This window comes from Marmota monax, unplaced genomic scaffold, assembly GCF_021218885.2.
Source record: "Marmota monax isolate L192 unplaced genomic scaffold, Marmota_monax_Labrador192_F-V1.1 WCK01_AAM20220418_F8-fsc00266, whole genome shotgun sequence".
Classification (NCBI taxonomy): domain Eukaryota; kingdom Metazoa; phylum Chordata; class Mammalia; order Rodentia; family Sciuridae; genus Marmota; species Marmota monax.
Genome location: NW_026694572.1, coordinates 206,282 through 216,757, shown reverse-complemented (window position 1 = coordinate 216,757; position 10,476 = coordinate 206,282). Strand labels below are relative to the sequence as shown.

At 54.3% G+C, this 10,476-nt stretch overlaps 1 protein-coding gene across 4 annotated transcripts in view; it reads right to left on the bottom strand.

Annotated features, from left to right (window-relative positions):
• Positions 1-10,476, bottom strand: part of CUNH7orf50 (chromosome unknown C7orf50 homolog) — a 117,126-nt gene that overhangs the window by 44,828 nt on the left and 61,822 nt on the right. The gene's annotated exons all lie outside the window — the stretch shown is intronic.

The following is a 10,476-nucleotide window of genomic DNA, read 5'->3' as shown; positions in this document are numbered from 1 at the left end:
CTGCCTCTGCCCCTCCTCAGAGCTTCTGATCCTGCATCTGACAATGTCAACACACCAGTCCAGTCCCTGTAAGTCCGCTTGGTTAAGAAAGGAACAAAGTCCTGACAAAGCCACATGGTGGCAGCCTGGGCTTCAACAAGGTGTTCTCCCCCAAACAGCCGAGCCATGGGGTACAGAAGGGCAGTACCTGAGAACCAGGCAAGGGCTGGGCTGCACTGATCGTCTGGCCAGGGGACCTGGGTCTCAACTTTGATGCCAGTCCCTACTTTGGTCTTCTTCATCAGTCTGCTTCTATATTATGCGCCCCTAACTCTGCCTCTGGCCTTTCCACTCGTTTTCACCGCCACCCCAGGCTCCCAGTTCAGCAGATCACAACTGATTCTTCCTCTCTGCTGTGGTGGACATTTGGCCATTTCCCACCTCAGCCAACTGGGGCGGAGCTGCCTCCAGGAGGGTGCTCTGTACGCGACTCCCAGGGCCCACAGCAAGCCCTCTGGGGCACATTCCTCAGGAACAGGCTGACTGCCAACTGGCACCCAAACGTCACTCCAGAGCTCCAGCCGCTGCACATTCTTGCTCCCTGTAGTGCTCTTTATCTGTATTTTCTGTCCCCCAGAACAGTGTGTGCACTACAGTGCGGTCAAGGCCATCTGCACCTTCTCTCTCATGCAGCAGCAGCACCTCTTTGGGGGGATCTGTCCATGTTTCTAACCCATTGGAGCACATCCTTGATTTATCCTAGACATGAGCCCTGGTCACAGGCTCTTAGTGTGGCTTCTACTCAGTCTCCCTGTCAACACAGGACCAGGCCTCTGACATGATGTGATGTTAGGAAGACTTTTGCAGCACCCTATGAAGACCAGCACCGCAGAAAACCATCTGTTCTTTCCTCCAGAGATAGAGTGGTGGTGGGGGCGGTCAACCACACTAAAATAGCAGCACTTAAGGGGACAGAATCATCTCAACAATACCACAAACACTCCAAGACCTTCAGTCTAGACAGCACGTGCGCACACGCGCGCACACACTCACACACACACACACACACACACACACACACACACCTCACCAAGAATAAGGTTACTGGAAGAGATTAAAAAGGGCTGCTGCAAGGTAGGGAAGATACAGGGGTCACCAAAGTCTCCAAGGGGCACTGTGATATCAGGAAGCTCAGGAGGGTCATGGGAACCAAGCCCAGTGGCAGCTCACCCTTTCTGATTTTCGTAACATGAAGCAGGTGCCAGCCTTGATGCTCTGACTGTCCCAGGCACTGACGTCTACCATCTGGCAAAGTTCCCTGCATGATCTAACATGATGTGAAGACGCTGAAATTGCTGCTGCCCCCACAAGGGACACCTCTCCTGTGGGCCCCAGCAGCTCGTAGATGGCAGCTGCAGGCCTAGCCCAGCCCACAGCCTGGATCCCTATGTGCCTGAGGCAAGCTCTCGGCCCTGGGGTTGTTTCTCTGCTGTGAAGTGGGAGGTCAGAGCAGATAGGGACTTCCTAGACAGCACTTAGCAGCAGCCAGGTGCCTGGAAGCACTTGACCAACGTGGACAGGGAGCCATTTCTCAGGGAAACCCTCTCCTTCCTCCTTACGCTTAAAAGGTTAACATAAAGTACCTTGTGGGGTGCTGGGGTACTGTGAGAGCAAGGGCACCACAGCACCTGGTGGGGGACTGCTGGAGTGACTTCTGGGTCCTGAGGGCTGCTGTGTCAAGGGGAAGGGCTAAGTCTTCAAAAGTCACAGAACAGGTCTTCACAGAATGAACCAGGGGGTGGGGGTGGCTCAGAGTCCTTGCCTGGCATGCATAAGGACCGGGGTTTCATCCCCAGCACTGCAGGAACAAGCACAATGAGGCCCCAGGGTGCACATGAGCGAGCCCCATTTGCTAAGGCAAACAGAACCACCAGCTCTGGGCAAGCCATGGCTGCCCTGAGGGCCGTGGGGGGACCCTTGGCATGGTGAGAACTGCCCAGGCCAGTGCTGAGTGAAGAGAAGCTGGAGGTGCTGGAAGGAGGAAGGCGGGAATGTGGAAGGCCAACCAGGGCCTGGCTGTCCCTCAAGCCTCTCCTGACATCTGAAAACAGTGTCCTGTCCTGTCCTCATACAGAGGCGAGAGGAAGCCCAGAGCTAAGCAGACTTCCAAAAGGACCAGCCAGCGGAGTCCAGGCCAGGCTACACCACAGCCCTGAAGACACCTTGGGCCCACCTGCACCAGGGCAGCCCAGGGACTCCTCCTGCTCTGGGCTTACGAGTAACTGAAAATCCCAGGGACCCCTGGGCCAAAAGCTGTAGGACCAGCAGAGACCATCAACCTCCCCGGGGAGGCTGAAGTGGGTGAAGGACTCACCACGGGCCTCGCAGCAAGTGAGGAGCCCTTGCTGCTGTGCCGCAAGGGTACAGAGCCCATGTGGATGCTGGGGGCGTCAGGGAAGGGGGCACAGAAACAGGGCACATGGGCTTCACTGGGTTCACTTCTGTAGAACAGAGATTCTTATCATGCACATTTAAAATTCCCAGAAGGAAGATGTTATTCATTCCCCAAACTTTTCCAATCACCGAGCCCTCTCTCTAGAGCACCTCAGGTCCCTTCCCTTCTGACCTCAGTCTAAGAAACTTCACAGTCCCGCCTGGCCACTGCCACCTCATCCCATGTGACCTACACCAAGGCTGCGACTTGGCTGTAAAATGACAGCCATTCAATAGTCACTTAGAGAACTAGGCTTGCAGTCACCACGTTCCAGCTGCAAAAGCAGATGTCACACACACCTGTGCTTTCACAGCAGGTTTGTTTGTAAGAGCCTGACCTGGAGATGGCCCACCTGTCCATCAACAGTCAAGGAGACAGACAAGGCCTGTGCTGCTCGGAGACGAAAAGGAAGACTGCTGATGCCCAGAATCCCAACATCCAGACACCCGTGCAAGGCAGCCCACCTCGTGGTTCCAGAGCAGAGGAGGTAGCCCCGGGAACTGTGAGGACCTCCTGGAATGACTGCACCTTAGTGGCCTAGATGGTGGAGACAGCCGAACTTGACCACGTGGGGACTGTACCTCAGTGTTTCACAAGGCCTCCGAGACTCCCCGGGGCCCTGAGACTGACATCACAAAAGCCCAGGGAACAGATGCCAAAGACAAAATGCTATGAAGTTCAAAGTGCTGTAGGCTTTAAGCTATGAGCAGAAGGATGCGGTTCACAGCGCTTTTCCAGGATGAAATGGTTCCTGGGGCAGGCTTGCTTTCAGAGCTCCACCCAGTGGCCATTGGCAGACCTGCACTTGTCAGGGTCACCAGAGCCACAGGTGGGGGAGCCTGGCCAGCCCTGTAGGGAGGGCAAGAGGCAGCAGGACCAGAGTTAGCACTGACCAAGAGAAACCTGGCCACCCCAGAAAAGATGCTTTTGACAGTTTTGCAGCCAAAGAAATCAGGTGGACGAAGTAAAGTGACCCAATCCAATATTCCCCACAATGCTTTTATGCCAACCCAGTCAACAAAGAATGAAGAGTGTGGTGTACCAGGTTAAGTATTTCCAAACAATCCAGCCAGGTGGTGAATGCAGGCACCCAGCCCAGAAAACCTACCGCCTCCTTCAGAATCCACCCCGTCCAGGACACGCACAGACATGGTTTCACGTGGCAAAATGTGAAACTTCTAAGTGATTTCACGAAAGTACAGAAATAATACCAACAGCGAGCTTGCAAAGTGTTAAGCGGGGCTCCTACACAACACCATTCACACTTCTTCACAGATTAGGGGTTAGGTGATCAGGGCCTGTCTTTGCCCAAAAATGCCACATCAAGGCTGTGCTGAGGGTCAAGGAGCCAGGATGCAACAGTGTTCTCAGGAGGGGTCCCGGCCGGCCCAAGGGGCCCTTTCTTTCCCCAGAGTCCTGGCAGAAGGAACTCCATCAACAGCCATTACTTCTATAGGTGGTGAAGGCCACCTGTGTCCAGGGGACTGTCTCAGAGCAAGACTAGAAGAGGGAAGGGAGTGGGGGAGGGGCTGGCTCTCTGGCTGCCCTCTTGCTTATCGCTTTCAGAGCTCCATCCAGTGGCCATCGGCGGACCTTCACTTCTCAGGGTCTGCTCAGAGCCTTCTAGACAATGGGCCTCAGGACTCTGGAGGCTAGTGCACCGTCCTGAGCCCCCATCTGTGCATGGGCTGATGTGCACAGCAGCGAGGGCTGTGGGATGACCCAGGTGGCCAGGTTCCTTGCCCCTCACAGAGAGAATGACCACTATGGTAAGCTATACCTGCCATGGTCCGGACACTGCAGCAGATACTGGGGACAAGGGTAAAGGCCCTGCCTCACAACACTTCCACCATAGTGTCTTAAGTGCCTGCTGCCCTTACCTTTATAGGTTCTATTCTCAAGGTTCCAATGGCTTCTTAGCATGAGAATGTCTAAGTGCAGTTGCCTGTTATATCCTCAGATTCCCTCTCACTATGCTTACACAGTGGCACTTGGCCCAGAATCAGCAAGTCTGGGGTGACCTGGCTCTGCTAAGTGACCCTGGACAAACTAGCTCTTGGGCCTCAAGCCAGGTACATGAGCTACAGGGAACTGGGGAGAGGAGAGACCTCCTCGGACTGCCAATCCCATGGGTCTAGGGCTCTCCTCTTGGACGACAGCATGTCTGATAGCTAAAGCAGAAGCTCCTCCTGCAGACACTTGGCCAGAAGGCACACAGCTCTCGCAAGACAGAAAATCCTGCTTTTACAAAAGCACAAATTTAGCAGCACGGGACAGCTCCATCCATAAGGAGCTATGACACACACAGAAGCGACCCAGGGTAGCTCTGGGTCACCAGCATCACAGAGCAAAGCATCTAGAAATAACCAGAGCCACACAGGAGCAGGGTACATGGTGCCTTCACACTGAAATTTATGGTATCCAATTTAAATCAAACATTTAGCACAATAATACATCAGAGACATATTAGGCTATGATTAGAAAGGCAGATTAAAAGTTATAAAATAATACAGTTATTTTTGCAAAAACTTTTTACCAAAAAAGAGGCAAGAGTGAATGGTAGGGTGTCAGAATGGGAGACACTCTGTCCTGGCCCTGTCCCATGACAGAATAGTCAGCTGGGCCACCCCAAGGGTCTTAGTACATCAACTTACACGCTTCCCAGAGAGAACCAGGGCTCTGTGGAGAAATGGCTTATCCACAGTGGGCTCCAAGTACCTTGTGAGGGAAGCAAGATGGAGCTAGAGGACCACCGGGGCTGTGTCTACAGGAGTCAGGAGCTGGCTGGGAGGGGCTCCCACTGGGCACATCTGGGACATTTAAGAAGAGTGAAAAAGGATAACAACCTGAACTAAAAGCAAAACCAACAAAAACTGCCAATGAATCTAGTGACATCCACCAAAGCAGGCAGAAAAGAGATGAAAGAGAGGAGAGTGACAATGACAGCAGGAAGCACACCATTTTTTTTTTTTTTTTTTTGGTACTGGGTATTGAACCCAGGGGCACTTAACCACTGAGCCACACCCCCAGCCCTTTTTATATTTTATTTTGAGACAGGGTCTTGCTAAGTTGCTTAGGGCCTAACTAAATTGCTGAGGGTGGCTTTGAACTTGAGATTCTCCTGCCTTAGCCTCCCAAGCCACTGGGATTACAAGTGTGTGCCATCATGCCTGGTCCAAATGAAAACTTCTTAGAGACTGGCCATGAGAGGCTAAGGTAGCTTGGCAGCACCTGTCTAGTGAGCATGAGAGCCTGGGCTCAATCCCAGCACTAAAAAGACAGTAAAGAGAGGCTGAAGCCACGAGGTGAGAGGGTCAAGTGGGTGCTTTCTTGCAGGATTCTAATTATCAAGGAGGAAACTTCAGTGTATCACCACATCACCAGAGGTGATCCCAGCATCACCAGCAAAGATGAGCTGCCACCACGAATGAGCCTCCAGCCTGACACGATGCAGTGAAGGTGCCCCCCCACCCCGGGGTCTATAGCTCTGTGGGACAGACCCAGCTCAGCCACCTGCACAGGTAGGGCCTGGCCATGGCAGGCTTGTATTATTTTACACCAAGTCCCAGCTTGGAAACAGGCTGCCAGAGCACAGTACCTGCCACCACTCGATCAGAGTCCAGACGCGGGTGCTCCCGCCTTCCCTTCACACCCTTGGGTCAAGCGCTGCTCCTGGGCGCTCCAGCAGTCCAATCAAGGAAAGACTAGTGGGTCCCACCTCTGTGGTGATGCACAATTAGGAAGAAACCCTTGTTACTGCTCCCTAGACCCTGGGTTCACTACACCATGAAGCCAGAACGCCTGGCCCTTCCTCGTAGAAGTGTGTTAATTACAAATTCTATCTCATGAGTTGTTAGGGACTTGTCAAGTTTTCTGTTTCTTCCTAGTACCTTGTGTCTTTCAAAAAGCACATCCAATGTGGGCATGCAGCTATCAGCATGTCTCCTTACAGTCTGTGCCAGGACCCACAAGAGTTCCCTGACTGCCCACCCTGCTCCTCCCAACCAGAATTGGGCAGGACAGCAAAGACCTGTCTGGTCATCATGAAGGACTAATTCCCTTTATAAGTTCTCAACACACACTGCCGTCCAAGAACAGAAATGTCTTCAACTCCACTTTCTTTGACTTTCAGAATAAATTAAGTATAATGATGGACAGCCTCACCCAAGGATGCTTTTGAACAAGACCTGCCCCCATTCCCCGTTACTCTTCTGCTCCAAGACAGGTAGCCAAGTAGCTCCCAGATGCCCCACGGAGCATGCCCCTCATATGCCAGCCCCGATTCCACAGAGATGCTGTACATGCCACACTCAGCCTGTCGTGGTAGCACTGGCACCCTTGCCATCCAGCATCTTAGGGTGTCCCTGGCCCACCTCTGTTCTGGGTCATTCCTACCCTCTAGGTATGCGGTTCTCTCCTAAGCAGCAGTCCCATTAAAAGAAGAAAGCAGTGCCCTTCAAAGTGGCCTGTCGAGGGCGTTTCCACTGGGCCATTCTCCTGAACCCAGCCCCTTCTCTAGGTCCCATGTCAACAAGCTTGTCACCTGCCCCCATGAGGACTTAGTCCCTCCTTCCTGCCCGGAAGCTGGCCCAGCCTGTCAGGTGGCTAGTTCAGCCTTCTCTGATGGGCTGCCCTGCCTTCAAACCTCAATTTCCCCATCTGTAATAAAGACCCTTCAAACAGGGTGGCATGCCACGCGAGTGGCTCTCGTGATGCTGCCAATCTGAAGCACCACATGGGGGAGCAGCTACTGACTTTGAGCAAACAATAGAGGAGATATATCTGAAGGACCCCAAAATATCCCCTGAGAAGAACATTTATCCAAGGACCCATCCATTCCTTGGGCATCTGAGCCTCAACAGGTGCCACCACAGAGGAAGCCATTGGCAAGCTGGGCCCCAGGGCCATGGGCACAGGGGCCACAGGCTGCAGCTTCGCTTCCACCAGGATGAACTGTCCCACCCCAGGGTCCCAGGACCAGCACGTCAGGGATGATGGCCACACACCTGCAAAGCAAAACACCCAGGTGGCTGCCAGGGCTGGATCTAAGACTCAGTGCCCAGCAAAAGGGCACCCCTCTTTTCTCCCAGCATTTCCTGTGGATACTGCAATGACTGGAGTGAAGGCCAAAAGCCCTGGCGGTGGCCCAGAAGGGCTGTGGGACTGAGCAAGGCATCCCTGGACAACCTCGCCTCCTCCTGTCGTGCTGAATTCCTCGGAGGACTGTTGGGGTGACACCTAGAAAGGCTGAGCAAGGACAAGAGCAACCTGTCCAGGGCTCTGAGGGGGACCCGGGCTGCACAGTCAGCAGAGCTGCATTTGTTCAGTGAGAATGGGGCAGCTGGGGTGGCAGCTGGGGCAGCCCGAGGCAGGTGAGCCTGGGGCTGCTGCCCATTGCCCCTGAAACCCAGCACCATTGGCAGAGTCCCAGCTGACCACCAAGGACCAGAGCATGCCACCTGATTCATGGTAGAGCTGGGAAGACCCGTGAGGGGGGCTCTGTCAAGGACATGGACATGGCAAACGCTGGAAGAGCTGGAAGACGGCCAACGCTGCAGCAGCTTTGGGGTGAAAAATGGTTGGGAGGAGCCTTGGATCAACTAGAAAATCAAAAGGGAGGCCAAGAACAGGACTAGCATGTGGCTCTGACAGCACGTCAGAGGTGGCCAAAGGCTGGGTGGGGACAAGAGACAGCAATGGGCAGGAAGGGTCTTTTCAAAGGTGATAAAGGTGTTCCTATATTCTGGTGATGGCTGCAAATCCTATGAATTTGTTAAAAATAACTGAATTGTGTTTTTAAAAAAATTCAAGGATGCCTATGACAAAAGTCAAGAGAAACAAAAAGACAATTACTGTTAATATACAAAATGATACAAAATGCAACTGGCCCCCAGCCCATGGTAGCCACTCCCAGGGCTTTCTATCGCCATGATGTGCCTCTCCTGGGTTTCGTGGAATTCTAATACAACACCTGGTTTTGTGTCTAGCTTCTCGCTGAGCACACAGCTCAAGGGTCGTGAATGTCATTCCTTTATGTGTGGATGGACCACACCGTTGACCCACTCCCTGGATGGGGCATGTGGTTGCACACTCTGTTTGGCTGTGGGAAAGGTGCTGCTGCGGACACTCATGTGCAAGACCTTGGGCAGGAGGAGGGCCTTCCTGGCACCGCATTTGAAGATGGGACAGGTCAGGAACCAGTGTATTCTTACAGAGTACCTGGAACATGGAAAGGAGCAAAAGAGGGGACGAAGTGTGCCTTGCTGGCTGAGTGTCCACCCAGATGACATAGGGTCGGTGCTCCTCGGGGTGCCAGGGAAGGAAGCCACACCCTCACTTACTGCCCTTCTGCTTATTTCCTGTATGCAGTGTCCTTTTACCCCCTCAAATGGTGTTCCCAAAGAACAATCTTTGCTTACCCTGATCCTGCACTTAGCTTCGAGGGCTCCTGTGTGGTGGGCCCTAAGAGTAAAGGGCCACAAACACACGGTCCAGGGGCCCTGTCATCCTGAATTCCTAACTCCCAGTCAGAGCAACTGTTCAAGCCAGCGCCCCCACTGCTAACAGCCCCAGGCATGAACACAGGTGCCAAGCCACACAGTTCATTCAGCCCAGTTACGCATCATGGGCCAGGTGAGGACAGTGCACTGGGCCAGCGGTGTTCAGTCTTCCAGGAGCTCAGAGCCCTCCCACAGGCCAAGTGTCCCTGAGGAAAAGCCCATCTGCTCTGCCAGGCCTCGGTGAGGCCCCAGGGCCTAAGCTCCTGGAACTGGGAGACAGGATGCCCTTTCTAGGGAAACCCACACTTCACAGAAGTCTATGGACAACAAACACTGGGGCAAAGCTGGCCGTGCCTCCACAGGGGTGGCCACTACCTGGGGCGGGGCCTGTCCCCACAGGGCTCCTGCCCAGGCCTGTTCATTGGTCCCCGGCAGTGGTGACACCAAGCACTGCCCGTGACAGGCCAAAGGATGGGTTCCTGGAGGGGATGACAGCATAGATTTCATCCCTTCAGCCAGGGACAGGGTATGCCATCCAGAGGACAAGCAGCAGGCTTCAGGACAGGAGTTTGTTCCCTTCTTTACAGAGGGGAAACCAAGGCCAGGAAGGTGTGGGGGGCTGGTTTACCAAAGGGCATTGGCAAGTGGGTGACCAGGCCAGACCCCAGGGCTCCCCACCCCACTTCCATGCCCTGCTAAGTCCACTGTGGGGACGCCCAGGCACCAGCAGGGTAAGGAGACCCATGGGAGGAATGACTGGCCCCTGACTCCCAGCACTTCCTGTTTCTAGAGACCCCACCCACCTTCATTTAGGGATCCTCACAGCAGTCCCACATTCCTGAGTGCCCTTCATGATGGGTGGGGCAGAGGCCCATTCCCCAAGGATCACTTACTCGGGGGCCAGGCACACAGGGCTGGGAGTCAGGGACCATTCTGCAGGCTGGGGTAGAATGTGGGTTTGTGGAACTATTGAAAGCCACCAAGAAAGCTAGAGCAGCGGCCACACAAACAGACGTAGGGTCACATGCGAAACACCAGTGGTCACTCTCAGCTGAAGCTGGGAGCTTGGTGGCTCTTGGTGGGTCTGCACCCCACCTGTGCTCGGGGCCAGGTACCTACCAGAGGCTGACATGCACTGTGACCCATTGGACAAGCTGCCTTCGCCTCAGGGCTGACACACAGCAGGTGGGCAGTAGGTGCCAGAGGGCCTGGCGACAGCCCTGAAGGGCAGACAACCCCTGCGGGGACAGCAGGAGAACCACTGCAGAGGTCCCCCTCACAACATTCCAAACGCTAGGGCTCCACGGCACCACATCTGCATTCCTGGAAAAGACCCTTTGGTCCCTGGGGCAGCCAGTACTCATCACCCTCAGGACTGATAGCCAGGGACTACTCTGGCCACCCAGCGGCCTGGACCAAGGGTCCAGACAGGTTTCCTGTCAAATTCAGGGGGCTGAGGGAAGTGAGGGGCAGTGCCACAGTGAGCACGCCAGGAGAGCTCGG